Genomic DNA, 12,279 nt, shown 5'->3' with positions numbered 1-12,279 from the left:
GGTATAGTTGTGGAATGAAAGTCTTTCAGGTGTGGATGCTGAAGATCAACTAACAAGTCTCAGCTGTAGAGTTTAGGATGTGGTTGTAAAGTCCCTCAGATACTGGTAATCAGCTGGGAAAATTTCCTTTAAAATTGAGCTTAACACAACTTTAAATAGCTTTGCCAATAATTAAATTAGTGAGAGTTATCAAAAACATGTCTAAAGGAATTCAGAATTTTTAAAAAAGATTTTATAATTATTGTCCAGTTGTTATAGATGAAACATATAATAAAAACAAAAATTGAAACATTCTCTAAAACTTAATATTACTACATTCCCCCTTGTGGGGAATAAATTGAGAAGGCAATTGTGATATTAATTAAGACAAGATTTTTAAAAAAAAACTTTGTTTCATCACTTTTTGCATCATCTGCCCAATTATCCTCATGCCATTATGAGAAATTAAAGGATTTAATATAATTGGTAGCAGATGTAAAGGCCAAATCCAACATTGTATTTATCATGACACCTGAGATAATTATGGGGTTGCCATAAAAGATCAGAGAAATAACTGAGTCAGGCTTAATCAGATGCATAGGATTGAGATGTCCATGACATCAGGCATATAGAAGGGGGAACTGAAGTCAGGTGTTCTACTGAGATGGCATAGCCTGGCCATCTGGTGCCATGTGGGGGAAAATTAAACCAAAAGAATCCAACCTTGACTCTTGCCAATAGCTGTTTTCTTGGCCTTTCTCAAGGCAGTGCACTACCTGAACTTCGTGTGTCTCCCCTTTTGTGACAGTCCATTTCCTGCTCTTGTATGTATTTCTCGCATGGGTGAAGGCAATTAATGTCTTAAATGGTAAGTTCCCATAATCCAAGTCTCAAATGGATTTAAAAATTGAGGATAATAATGATAAAAAAAATGTGAATTTGCTTTGATTCAGAATATGTTACAATGTGCAATAATTCAAAATAATAATTTGTTTTTTTTGTAAAAATAGTATTTCTAGAATTAATTTACACTTGTCATGGCAATCAATTCACCAAGGAAAATGCTTTATATAATTTGATCAAATAACCAGTTGGAAAAACAGTTTAGAAGAACAAAATACACATGGAAGAATAAAAAGCAATGAAATTCAAATTGGCTTAAAACACAGTCTAAAAAGAATGAAAATCTCTATAAAAATAAACTCATGCTATTGATTTTAAAATGTAGACACAATGGCATAAAAAGGTACCCTTATGTAACATTTGAACTGACTTTTTTTTTTTTAATGCTTAGCAAAAATAATACTTCTAGAATTAATTTACACTTTCCATGGCAACCAATTTACCAGGGAAATGCTTTATAGAATTTGATCAAATAATCAATTGGAAAAAAAGATAGAATATGGGAGCACAATACTCCCAGAATTAATATTGTATTATGAAATCAAAACCATCTTGCATTGGTTCAAAGTTGGATAGATAGATGAGTAGAACAAAATACAAATGGAAGAATAAGAGACCATGAAATTCAATGGTCTACATGTGCTGGTACTGGTTTTACATGGGAGCAATGTATTCAGGAGCCCTTCTCTCCAATTTTGATGGCAGGCGGGGTTGTTAGCAATACTTGGAAAGGACCTTCCCAAGCTGGCTGGGTCCAACTAGTCTGCTGAAACTTTTTAATATATACATACTGTCTCCTGGTTTCAAATCATGTAAGGAGAAGACCAAGGGGCCAGCCTGAACTGCTGCCCCTGCCTCGTGGAGTCACGTAGCCTGGCTTGTAATTCCTGTATATAGGAAGCAACAGAAGTATCTCCCCCTACCTATGATGTACATACTGGGGAAAAAGTATGATATATGTAGTTCTCCTTTTGGTCTGCTGCGTAAATAGAACAGTGCCAAAGGTAGAATATCAGGCCACTTCAATTTGCCAATCATGTTCAAGCTCTTTATTCATACATTCTACCTGGCCTGAGCTTTGTGGGTGGTAGGGTGTATGGAATTTTGGAGTTACTCCCAAGAAAGAGTAGATTTGGGATAGAACAGAATCAGTAAAATGTGTGCCTATGTCGGAATCAATGTGGGCGGGTGGACCAAAGTGAGGAACAATCTTTTTAAGGATTTAAGGAGGATTTTGGCAACAAAGGCAGCTGTAGCTTGGGACTTGGAAATACCTCCACTCACTGAGTGAGTTGATCAAATATAACAAGACAAAACTTATAACTTCCTGCCTTAGGCATTGTGATATAATCAGTTTGTAGATGCTCAAAAGATGTATATGCTAAAGGATGCCCTCCATAAGCTTTAGCCCTGAAGGCATGTTGATTATAAGTCTGACAGACAGAACAAGAGGCACAAACCCTAGAGGCCACATTAGTAACTCCAGTAATTCTCAGGGTCTGGAAAGGTAAAGTCTTCAGATTCTACTGTCCTTTCCCCTCCCCTGCACCATCAGTCCTCTATATCTCTCTGATCTGTACCCCTTTGAGAGGGTCTGTAACTGTTCTCATTTTGCTCCTCTATCTCTCTGAAAAGGCCCATAACTATTTTGATTCCGCCTCTCAGTATCCCCCAAAAAGATCTATATCTATTTTGATTCTGTCTCTCTGTACCCCCTTGAGAGAAACTATATCTGTTTTGGGTCTGCCTCTCTGTCTCCCTTTGCATGGTTCTACCCTACCACATTATGTGCTTGTTTATTGTAGTAATAGCAAAATCTAGGGGGTTGATAGGGATACTGGGGTTGATAGTGATTCTCAACTGCTTGGCCTCATTGCCTCGTTGTTTCCTATACTGGAACTAAAATGCCCTGTCCCTTTCTTCCCTCTCATTTCCTTCATAAATATATGTTGCTATTTCTTTAAGTCTGTCAGGACTCAAACTACTCCAGCTTGGACACTGTCTTTCAAAATATTTCCGTATTTCTGGTAAGGACTGGTGTATAATATGAGAAGAGATAACAAGGGCATCTCTAGCATATAATGGCAATAGCCTAGCATACTTACATAGTCTGTCATAGAATCTATTAGGTCTTCCATTAGGTTCTTGGACTGTATCTAAAAATTTTTGCCTTCAACAATGTTTCTCTTGCTTCCTACAACTTATCAAAATGCTCAGGGATGTTGGGGTCCCAGTCAGGGTCTTCTAAAGGCCATCCAATAGCAACTTTTCCTGATGTTTCTAAGGAGTTTGCTGCAGCTATTATATCAGCTCTTTCCCCTGGGGATAATATTGTTTCTATGATATCAGTAACAAGTGGGCTGATATGTTCTAAAAATTGCCCTAAACTAGCTGATAACTTCTGTGGGATCCTCCTCAAATTTAGGAATATTTTGTTTCCATGAAATCAAATCTTTGGGCACAAAAGGTATGTATTGTCTGAGCTTTCATATAGCACTTTTTTGACCATGGGTGAGGATCTCTTGAAGGGGAAAAATTTTGGTCTTCTCTGTCTCTTCTACAAGTGAATCATTTATTTCCTTATTTTTTGTTTGTTTGGCATGGAGGAAATAGAGGGAGAGGGAATAGGAGTTGGGTCATTTGGAACTTCAGTCTGAGAGGCCTTGCATTCAATCTCTGGTTTGGATTGAGTTGGATTATTGGGCATTATTGTCTGAGAGGCCTTGCTTTCAAGCTCGGGCTTGGATTGAGTCAGATCATTGGGCGTTTCAGTCTGAGAGGCCTTGCAATTACGCTTGGGCTTGGATTGAGTTGGATCATTTATTGTTTCAGTCTGAGAAACAGACTCAGATTTAAGATGGGACCTAGATTCTCGTTGTCCTCCGTCCCCAGTATGATAATCTCTGCCTGCTCTGGCCCAGATTTTCCAATAAAGTGAATGTTCGGGTGGACATTGGCATAGGATTCTTTGCAAATGCCTCAATGTTTGGGGATTAAATGACCCATGTTTGGGCCATTCTTCCTATAATGCCTTATGCCACTAAAACATAGGTTGATAAACTTTCCTCTGGTCATGTTTGTTTTTGCTGTAAGTTTTCCCTTATCCCAATCCATGAGTAACTTTCCTAATGGGGAATCCTGGGGAATCTCACTCATTCTAATCTCCTCCATGACCTTCCGAACTCTCCATACCACATAACAAAGCCCAGAAAAACTAAGAATAGGAATAAAAAAGTATTCATTAAATTCAAACTGACCAAGCATCAACTTGACCTTTTCCACTTCTCTGATTAGCCAAGCTAAAGTTAAAAAAGGGGTACTTAGGATGTTTTAAAAATCCATTTAAAATTTAAATTGAAAACAGCCAATACTTAGCAGTACTTTCGAATTTAAAGGGACAGGGTAGGGGAAATTTCTTACCCAACTGGAAGATCAGAAGATCGAGGTTCAGGGGCAGCTAGATGGCGCAGTGGATAGAGCACCGGCCCTGGAGTCAGGAGTACCTGAGTTCAAATCCGGCCTCAGACGCTTAACACTTACTAGCTGTGTGACCCTGGGCAAGTCCCTTAACCCCAATTGCCTCACTTAAAAAAAAAAAAAGATTGAGGTTCAGCTTTCCTCTTTGTGGTCAGCCAAACTGTGATGTTTAAAATCTAAATGTGGGTTCTAATCTGCATCACCCAGTTTTTTGGGGAAAGCTGGCTAAAATCACTGATAAATTCAGCAAGAGTTTAGGCTTTTAGGTATTTATTAAAGTGTATTATAAATTAGTGAAGAGAAAGAGATTTAGAACAGATTCCTTATAGCATGGAAAATCTTAGTTTAGATCTATTCAGTATAGCCGGAGAGAAAAAAAAAAAACAAACTTCCTTTCCTAGTAGCCCACGTGAAGTCCCTCACCATGCCACAGTCCTGGATGAAAAGAGGCCCTCTCTTTTTCTGTCTCTGCCGCCATGCATCAGTTCTTCCACCAAAAGAGGAAGATTCAGTGAGCTAACCTCCACTTCCTAGTTCATCTCTCCCTCCCCAAAAGGGGAGGTCCTTTGAGCTGATGGGTTGAGAGTGGTCTCTTGCTGATGTCAGTGGTACATAGCCTCTGAGAACAACATGTCGCTCAGGGCCAGCCAGGAATGGTCTTGATCCAGTCACCCTTAAGTAGGTACTCAGTCAGTTTCTCAGTCTCACCGAATTCATACATTTCTAAATAAATCTTCAAGTGGGACCCCTGGGCCTCTGCCAAATCCCATTATTTTATCACATTTAAAAAGTGTTTTGTAGTTCTTGTATAGTTCTTGTGTTTGTCTTGGAAGGTAGACTCCCAAATATTTTCTATTTGACTCAGTTATTTTAAATGGAATTTCTCTTTCTATTTGTTGTTGCTGGACTTTGTTGGTAATATATAGAAATGCTGATGATTTATGTGGATTTATTTTGTATCTTGCAACTTTGCTAAAGTTGTTAATAATTTCAAGTAGCTTTTTATGATTCTCTACGATTTTCTAAGTATAACATCATATCATCTACAAAGGGTTATAGATTTGTTTCCTCATTGCCTATTCTAATTCCTTCAGTTTCCTTTTTCTCTTATTGCTATAGCTAACATTTCTCGTACAATATTAAATAATAGAGGTGATAATGAGCATCCTTGCTTCACCCCTGATTGTATTGGGAAGGCTTATAGCTTATCCCCATTACAGATAATGCTTGCTTATGGTTTTAGATAAATAGTACTTATCATTTTAAGGAAAGCTCCATATATTCCTGTGTTATTTAAGCATTTTTAATAGGAATGTTTGCTGTATCTTGTCAAAATCTTTTCTTCGTCTATTGAGATAATCATATGGTTTCTGTTGGTTTTGTTATTGATATGGTCAATTATGCTGATAGTTTTCCTTGAACCAGCCATGAATTCCTGGTATAAATTCCACCCGGTCAGTTGTTTTTCCAATGAGAAATTTAACATTTTGTTCTATTTTTAAAATTTAAAATTTTTGTTTTATTGTATCTTGGTGTTTCATAAAGTCATTAGTTTCCATTTGTTCAACTCTAATTTAAAAAAAATTATTTAGAATTTTTCCTGTTATAAGTAAAAAAATTTTTTTTAATTTTCACATTGATTTTTTAAAACTTTGCATTCTAAATTTTCTTCCTCCCTCCCTCCTCAACCCTCCCTATGAAATCAAGCAATTCAATATAAGTCAAATAAGTGCATATAAGTCATATAAGTGCAAAATATCTTCACATTAGTCAGGTTGTGAAAGAAAATAGACAAAACAACTTTAGAAAGAGGAGCTAACAAATAAAATTATAGTTCAATATGTATTCAGATTAATATTGTTCATCCTCTGTTGATGGTTTGCATTTTTTATATGTCCTTCTGATATCATCCTGCTCTTCATTTCTTTCACAGTTACTATTGTTAACCGTATTACCCTCCATCCTATTCCATCCCCTTGATATTTACTCTATTTTATCTTCCTTCACCCTATTCCTCCTCGAAAGTGTTTTGCTTTTTACTGCCCCCTCCCCGAATCTGCCCTCCTTTCCTTTGCTTCTTCCCCTTCTCCCCTTCTCCTTGTGATGAGTAAAACTATATGTGATTGCTCAATTACTGTCCCAAGTGTAGGGAAAATTAGCTGGGGTTTAAATGTATATTTGTTACTTAGAAATTAGAGGCTACTGCACCAGTTTGGGGGCATTAAGCATTTATTATAGTATATTAAAAATTAGTAAATAGAGCGCACATGGCTCTGAAAGATGGGAAAGCCTAGAGAAGAGAGAAAATAGGGAACCCTAGAGGGCTGCATCCGCTCTGACCCAGTTCCCACACCAAAAAAAGCAAGTGTCTGTGCAAACTTGCTGAGGCCAGGAGCAGAGCCCACCCATAGACATTGTTCAAAACTAATTGGCTAGCATCACTCAAATCCATTGGTTCACTGGGTTTGAGGGCGGTTTGGCACGGTCATGCTGATGTCAGAGAACAGATCCTCTGGCTGGAACAAGGCTTTCAGGTAGGTGTGGTTTTGAGTGAGGTAACTTCCTGACTCTGGACTGACCTTAAGAAAGGTCAGGCCCAGTTCTCTCAGCAACCCCTATTCTTAATAATTTTCTCACACTCTCCTACTTTCCCTTAGGACAAAATATATTACTATACCCACTTGAGTGTGTGTGTTATTCCCTCTTTGAGCCAATTCGGATGAGAGTAAGTTTCACTCACTCCCCTGCTCCTTCCCCATCTGCCCCTCCACTCCATAAGCTTTTTTCTTGTTTCTTTTATGTGAGTTACTTTTCCCCAGTCCACCTGTCCCTTTCTCTTTCTTCCAGTGCATTCTTCTTACCCCTTAACTTTATTTTAAAGATGTTATCATGGGTCAGCTAGGTAATACAGTGGACAGAGCACCAGCCCTGTGCCCAGGAGGCCCCGAGCCCAAATCCAGCCCCCAGACATAAGCCACCCCACCCTACCTTCCTCACAAAAAACAAGGATAAACAAAAAATAAATATTTTACAGATATCATCCCTTCATATTCAATTCACGTCTGTGATCTCTAAGTATATTCCTTTCAGTTGCCCTAATACTGAGAAAGTTCTTATGAGTTAGAAGTATTATCTTCCCATGTAGGAATGTAAACAGTTTAACTTTTTACTATCCATCATGATTTCTTTTTCCTGTTTACCTTTTTAATGCTTCTCTAGGGTTTTGTATTTGAAAGTCAAATTTTCTATTCAGTTCAGGTCTTTTCACTATGAATGCCTGGAAGTCCTCTTTTTTACTGAAGTTCCATTTTTCCCCTGAAAGATTATACACAGTTTTCCTGGGTGGATGATTTTTGGTTGTATTCCCAGTTCCTTTGCTCTCCAGAATATCATATTCCATGCTCTGAGGTCTTTTAATGTAGATGCTGTTAGAGCTTGTGCTATTCTTACTGTAGCTCCACAGTATTTGAATTCCTTTTTGTAGTTGCTTGCAGTATTTTCTCCTTGACCTGGGAGCTCTGGAATTTGGCTAAAATATTCTTGGAAGTGTTCCTTTTGAGATCTCTTTCAGGAGGTGATCGGTGGATTCTTTAAATTTTTATTTTACCTTTTGTTTCTAGAATATCAGGGTAATTTTTCCTGACAGTTTCTTGGAAGATGATGTCTAAATTCTTATTTTGGTCATGGTTTTCAGGTAGTCCAATGATTTTCAAATTATCTCTCCTGGATCTATTTTTCAGGTCAGCTGTTTTTCCAAGGTGATATTTCATGTTGCCCTCTATGCCCTCTATTTTTTTCATTCATTTGTATTTGCTTTATTGTGTCTTGGTTTCTCATAAAGTTCCTAGCTTCCATTTGTTCAATCCTAATTCTTAGGCAATTATTTTCTTCAGAGAGCTTTTGTATCTCCTTTTCCATTTGACTTTTCAAGCTGTTGACTTTTTTTCTCATGACTCTCCTGCAACGCTCTCATTTCTCTTGCCATTCTTTCCTCCACCTCTGTAAATCTTCCTTCTCTCTCTCCTACTTTTTCTTCAAAGTCCCTTTTGATGCCGTCAGTGGCTTGAGACCAATTCATATTTTTCTTGGAAGCTTTGGATATTGGAGCTTTGACTTTGTTATTATCTTCTTCTTAGGGTATATTCTGGTCTAACTTTCCCCCAAAGAAGCTTTCTATGGTCCACTGCTTTCTCTGCCCACTCATCTTGACCTGGAAGCAGATGTCTGATTGAAATCTGATTCTCTATGGTCAGAAGCTTGGCATGCCTGTGCCCCTCCCCCACTGGGCCGCCACCACTTGAATTGGCCCACTGGTTCAGGATTTGGGCTCTTCACCCCAACTCCAGCAGTGATCCCAGCCACTTCATCTAGCCAACTGCTGAACCCCCTCACTGGTCTGTGAGCCGTGCCTCAGAAGAAGCCACTGGTGCAGAAGACTCCAAGGCCCTACAGGTGTGGTTTGTCCCTGGCTGGGTCCACACTACAAGCTCCGTTCCTCTCTCTGCCCAAACAGCAGGTGATCCCAGTCACCTAATTAAGCTGTCTTTGGCAGGAAAATAGTCTCACTCTGTTCTTTTGTGGGTTGGACTGCTCCAGGAATTGTCTTATGCCATTATTTTTGGAGTGTGTGAATGGGTTTGTTGGGAGCTCAGGGGAGTCACAGCCTTTCTCCACCATCTTGGCTCCATCCTCAGTTCTCATTTTTAAAGAGATATTTTCTTCACTGAACTTTTATATTTCTTTTTCCATTTAGCTAAATCTATTTTTTTCAGGAGTTATTTTCCGCAGTAAATTTTTGTATTTTTTTCATGGTTTTCTTGCATTATTTTAATTTTTTTTGCCAAATTTTTCTTCTACTTCTTTAATTTGCTTTTTTTTAAAAATTTGCTTTTAAAAGCCCTTTTTTAAGGTCTTCCAGGAATTCTTTTTGGGCCTGAGACCAATTTACATTTTTCTTTGAAGCTTCACCAGTAGCCATTTTGTTACTAATGTCCCTCTCTGTTTATGCCTTGATTTTCCCTATCACCATAGTAACTGTCAATAGTCAAGCTTTTTTTCTTTCTTTCTTTCTTTTTTTTTAAACTCATTTTAGTGCCTTGATGTTTTTATGAGAGTTGGGCTCTATTCCTACACTGTCCCAAGTTTTTGTGCTGAGACTCTGGGTCTTACTAGTGGCTTTCACGGGGCTTCTCAGGGCTTAGCTGCTTGCTTTCTCTGTAGAGTAAGCTTCCCTTCTGATTGGTGTTGGGGGGGTTAGTCCTCCCTTTGGGCTTCCCCTGGATGTGGGCTGGTCTTCTCTAGGGGTGGTGCCCTGCTGCTCTGTTAGCAGGGCCTCTTTTTAGCAGCTCCTGGAGTAATTTTGTTTCCAATCTGCCCAAGTGTAGGGGGTCCTGCTGCTGGGTTGCTGCGGTAACCGAGTTCCTCTGCTAGCAGACCCTGGAAGGGTAATTTTGTTGCCATCTGCTGAGGGTTGAAGCCCCCTGATTTTGGTTTGCTCCAGAAAGAGTCTCTGCTGGGAGGTTACAGGGGTGGGAACTTGCTGTTGACCAGTCTTGGGTGGGGCTTCACTGCTGGTCAGCAGTGGGATCAAAGCCTCCCTGGCAGTCTGTGCTAGCTGTGGGGTGCCTGTGGAGGGTCCTTGCTCTGCTGCCCAGCCTGTTCACCTGCCCAGGGAGCTGCTGGTTTGCATGTGGGTGGAGCCTCACTGGTGACTTGCCCTAGGCTCAGAGAGCCTTGCTTCAGGCCCCCTGCTGTGAGCCCAGAAGCTGGTGCTGCTGCTGCTCCTGGACCTCACTTTGCTCCCACCCAGGTAAGACAGACCTTTCCTGCTGGGCTGGTAGGCTGCTTCTCTGCTCCTGGCAAGCTCCAGAGGAAGTTTTCTGTTCACTTGGAGGGGGAATTTGGGAGAGCTCCAGAGGCTTTCTTCCTCACTTGGCCATCTCTGTCTTGTTTTGAGAGAAAAAGGACTATGCTTTTCAATTCTTTCTCCATTGCCTCCTGTGCTTACACTTTCTATATATTTTTGTGAAACTCTTAAACTGATAAAGCCCAGAATTCAAAGAATTGCTGCCTCCTGCATGAGGCCTTTCATGATTTGTCCAGCTATTAGCAATTTGTCTTTCTTGAAATTACTTTGTATTTACTTGTGTACTTGTTATTTTTGTTCCTTTCTACCTCTGATTATAATATTGTAATAGAAATCTGCAATAAAGAGAAACTGAGGCAAAATGTTCTGAAAATGTTTAATTTGTAAGCAAAGCTAGTAGTTACCAATAAATTGGGTTAGTGGCTCCTCAATAGCTAAAGACGTTCATGGCAGAATACAGACTATTCTTATAGGCTAAAAAAATAACTAATCAAAACAAATATTCATAAAAATACAAATTTGTGATATCAACGCATATATGGGATTTACAAGAATAGAGAAGCAGATTGGTTTGTAAGATTATGATTGTAGGCATTCCCAATTCCATGTGTCTTTAATTAGATCAAAGCTTGGCTTTTTCATCGGCTTGGGTGTCTAATTAGTGAAGCAACTCATTAATATACTATGAGACCATCATGAGATGTTTTCTAAGGTTTCCTGAGCTAGTCTGATTAGGGAATAGGAAATTGAGTCTTGTGTGAAAGGACGAGCAAAGACCACTTTGGCCACAAAGTAGGAAACCAGGGTGGATTGGCAAGCCTTGCCCTGGGGCATGTACATGGTGACAAGAGCTGGGCTTGATAAAAAAGGGAGTTATAATTAATCAGGGCTCCATCTCATGAATAATAAGTCAGTTACAACCTAAATTAAATCTCATCAAAACTAACTAGATGAATTAAGCCTTATCACACAGTAAATGGATTGATCAGGACACCATAGTTCTCAGTAACAAGTTTCTTGAAGGTAGTTCTTTGTGTCTCCAACACCTATGTATACCTTGTATAGAGTAGACATTTAATACATATTTAAAAAATTGAATTCATGTAAGGTAAAAATTTATATGCAAGTGCAAAAGGCTTAGCCATAATCATCTCTGTGTTGTCTAAGGAACATCCTAGCCAAGTTCAAGAGAGGCTCCCCACCTAGTTGGTTGTGGAGCGATGGCAAGTCTCAAAGATCAGTCGTAGATATGTTGTACTTTGTGCTGGTCAAGGAACACTATTCTCAGGCCCTCCACATATTGGAGCTTTTAAGTGTGATACCATTCATGATTTAGCTTGGCGTTTAAGGCCTCCTGTGATCTCTTTTCACCCTGATTTTCCAACATTATCCATGTTGCTTCTCTGTGCATGCTCTCTCTCCATTCCCTCTAAATTAGATGAGTGGTTCTTCCCCAGTGTTATCTCAGTGCTTCCTTCTGCCTGTGTTCATTTGTATAGCCTGGTCCTCCAACCTGAAACACACTCGGTCATCTCCTACTGCGGAAAGCCTTCTTTTCTGGTTTCAGCTCACTCACTATCTGTGTAATTCATTACTAAGCACTTCTGGTATACAGGGAACTATGTTCATTCCTGAGGATAAAAAGATTAAAAATGACACAATTCCTGCCTTTAGGCAATTAACAAAGCAGTTAAGTGCCTACACTTAGTGTCCAGAGTTCTTGGCTCAAAGAACAAGATAGTTTCTATGTGGTCCTCAACGAACTTGTGTTTTATTAGGAGTATGTCATGCATATAGATAAGCATGATGAGGATAATGAAGATTGGGTAAAGTATCCTAGTAGCGTTTAGGGAGAGAATAATAGGAAATCTGGAAAAGTTTCATGGAGGAAGCATATGTGATCTTTGGAGAACTTTGGAGAAGAGAGGGATACAGGATTAGAATGTGCCCTCCCCCCCAACTTATTGTAATGTTTGATGCTTCCTAAGTTGAGTTGATTGCTTCTTTTATAATGATTTTAGAAAAATAGCATATTTTACTTTAAATTTTTTATT

At 39.2% G+C, this 12,279-nt stretch overlaps 1 protein-coding gene across 5 annotated transcripts in view; it reads left to right on the top strand.

Annotated features, from left to right (window-relative positions):
* ZNF438 (zinc finger protein 438) overlaps positions 1-12,279 on the top strand; it is a 163,069-nt gene that overhangs the window by 24,971 nt on the left and 125,819 nt on the right. Inside the window, exon 1 of one of the 5 annotated variants that reach the window (XM_043969274.1) lies at positions 10,130-10,168. The exons of the other annotated variants lie outside the window; for them this stretch is intronic. The gene's annotated coding sequence lies outside the window, so the exon portion shown is untranslated. Of the gene's footprint in view, positions 1-10,129; positions 10,169-12,279 lie in introns of those variants that run through there. 5 annotated transcript variants of the gene reach the window in all.

The sequence above is a fragment of the Dromiciops gliroides genome, chromosome 5 (genome assembly GCF_019393635.1).
Source record: "Dromiciops gliroides isolate mDroGli1 chromosome 5, mDroGli1.pri, whole genome shotgun sequence".
Lineage (NCBI taxonomy): Eukaryota > Metazoa > Chordata > Mammalia > Microbiotheria > Microbiotheriidae > Dromiciops > Dromiciops gliroides.
The sequence above is the reverse complement of the archived record's forward strand: the minus strand, read 5'-3'. Positions and strand labels throughout refer to the sequence as shown.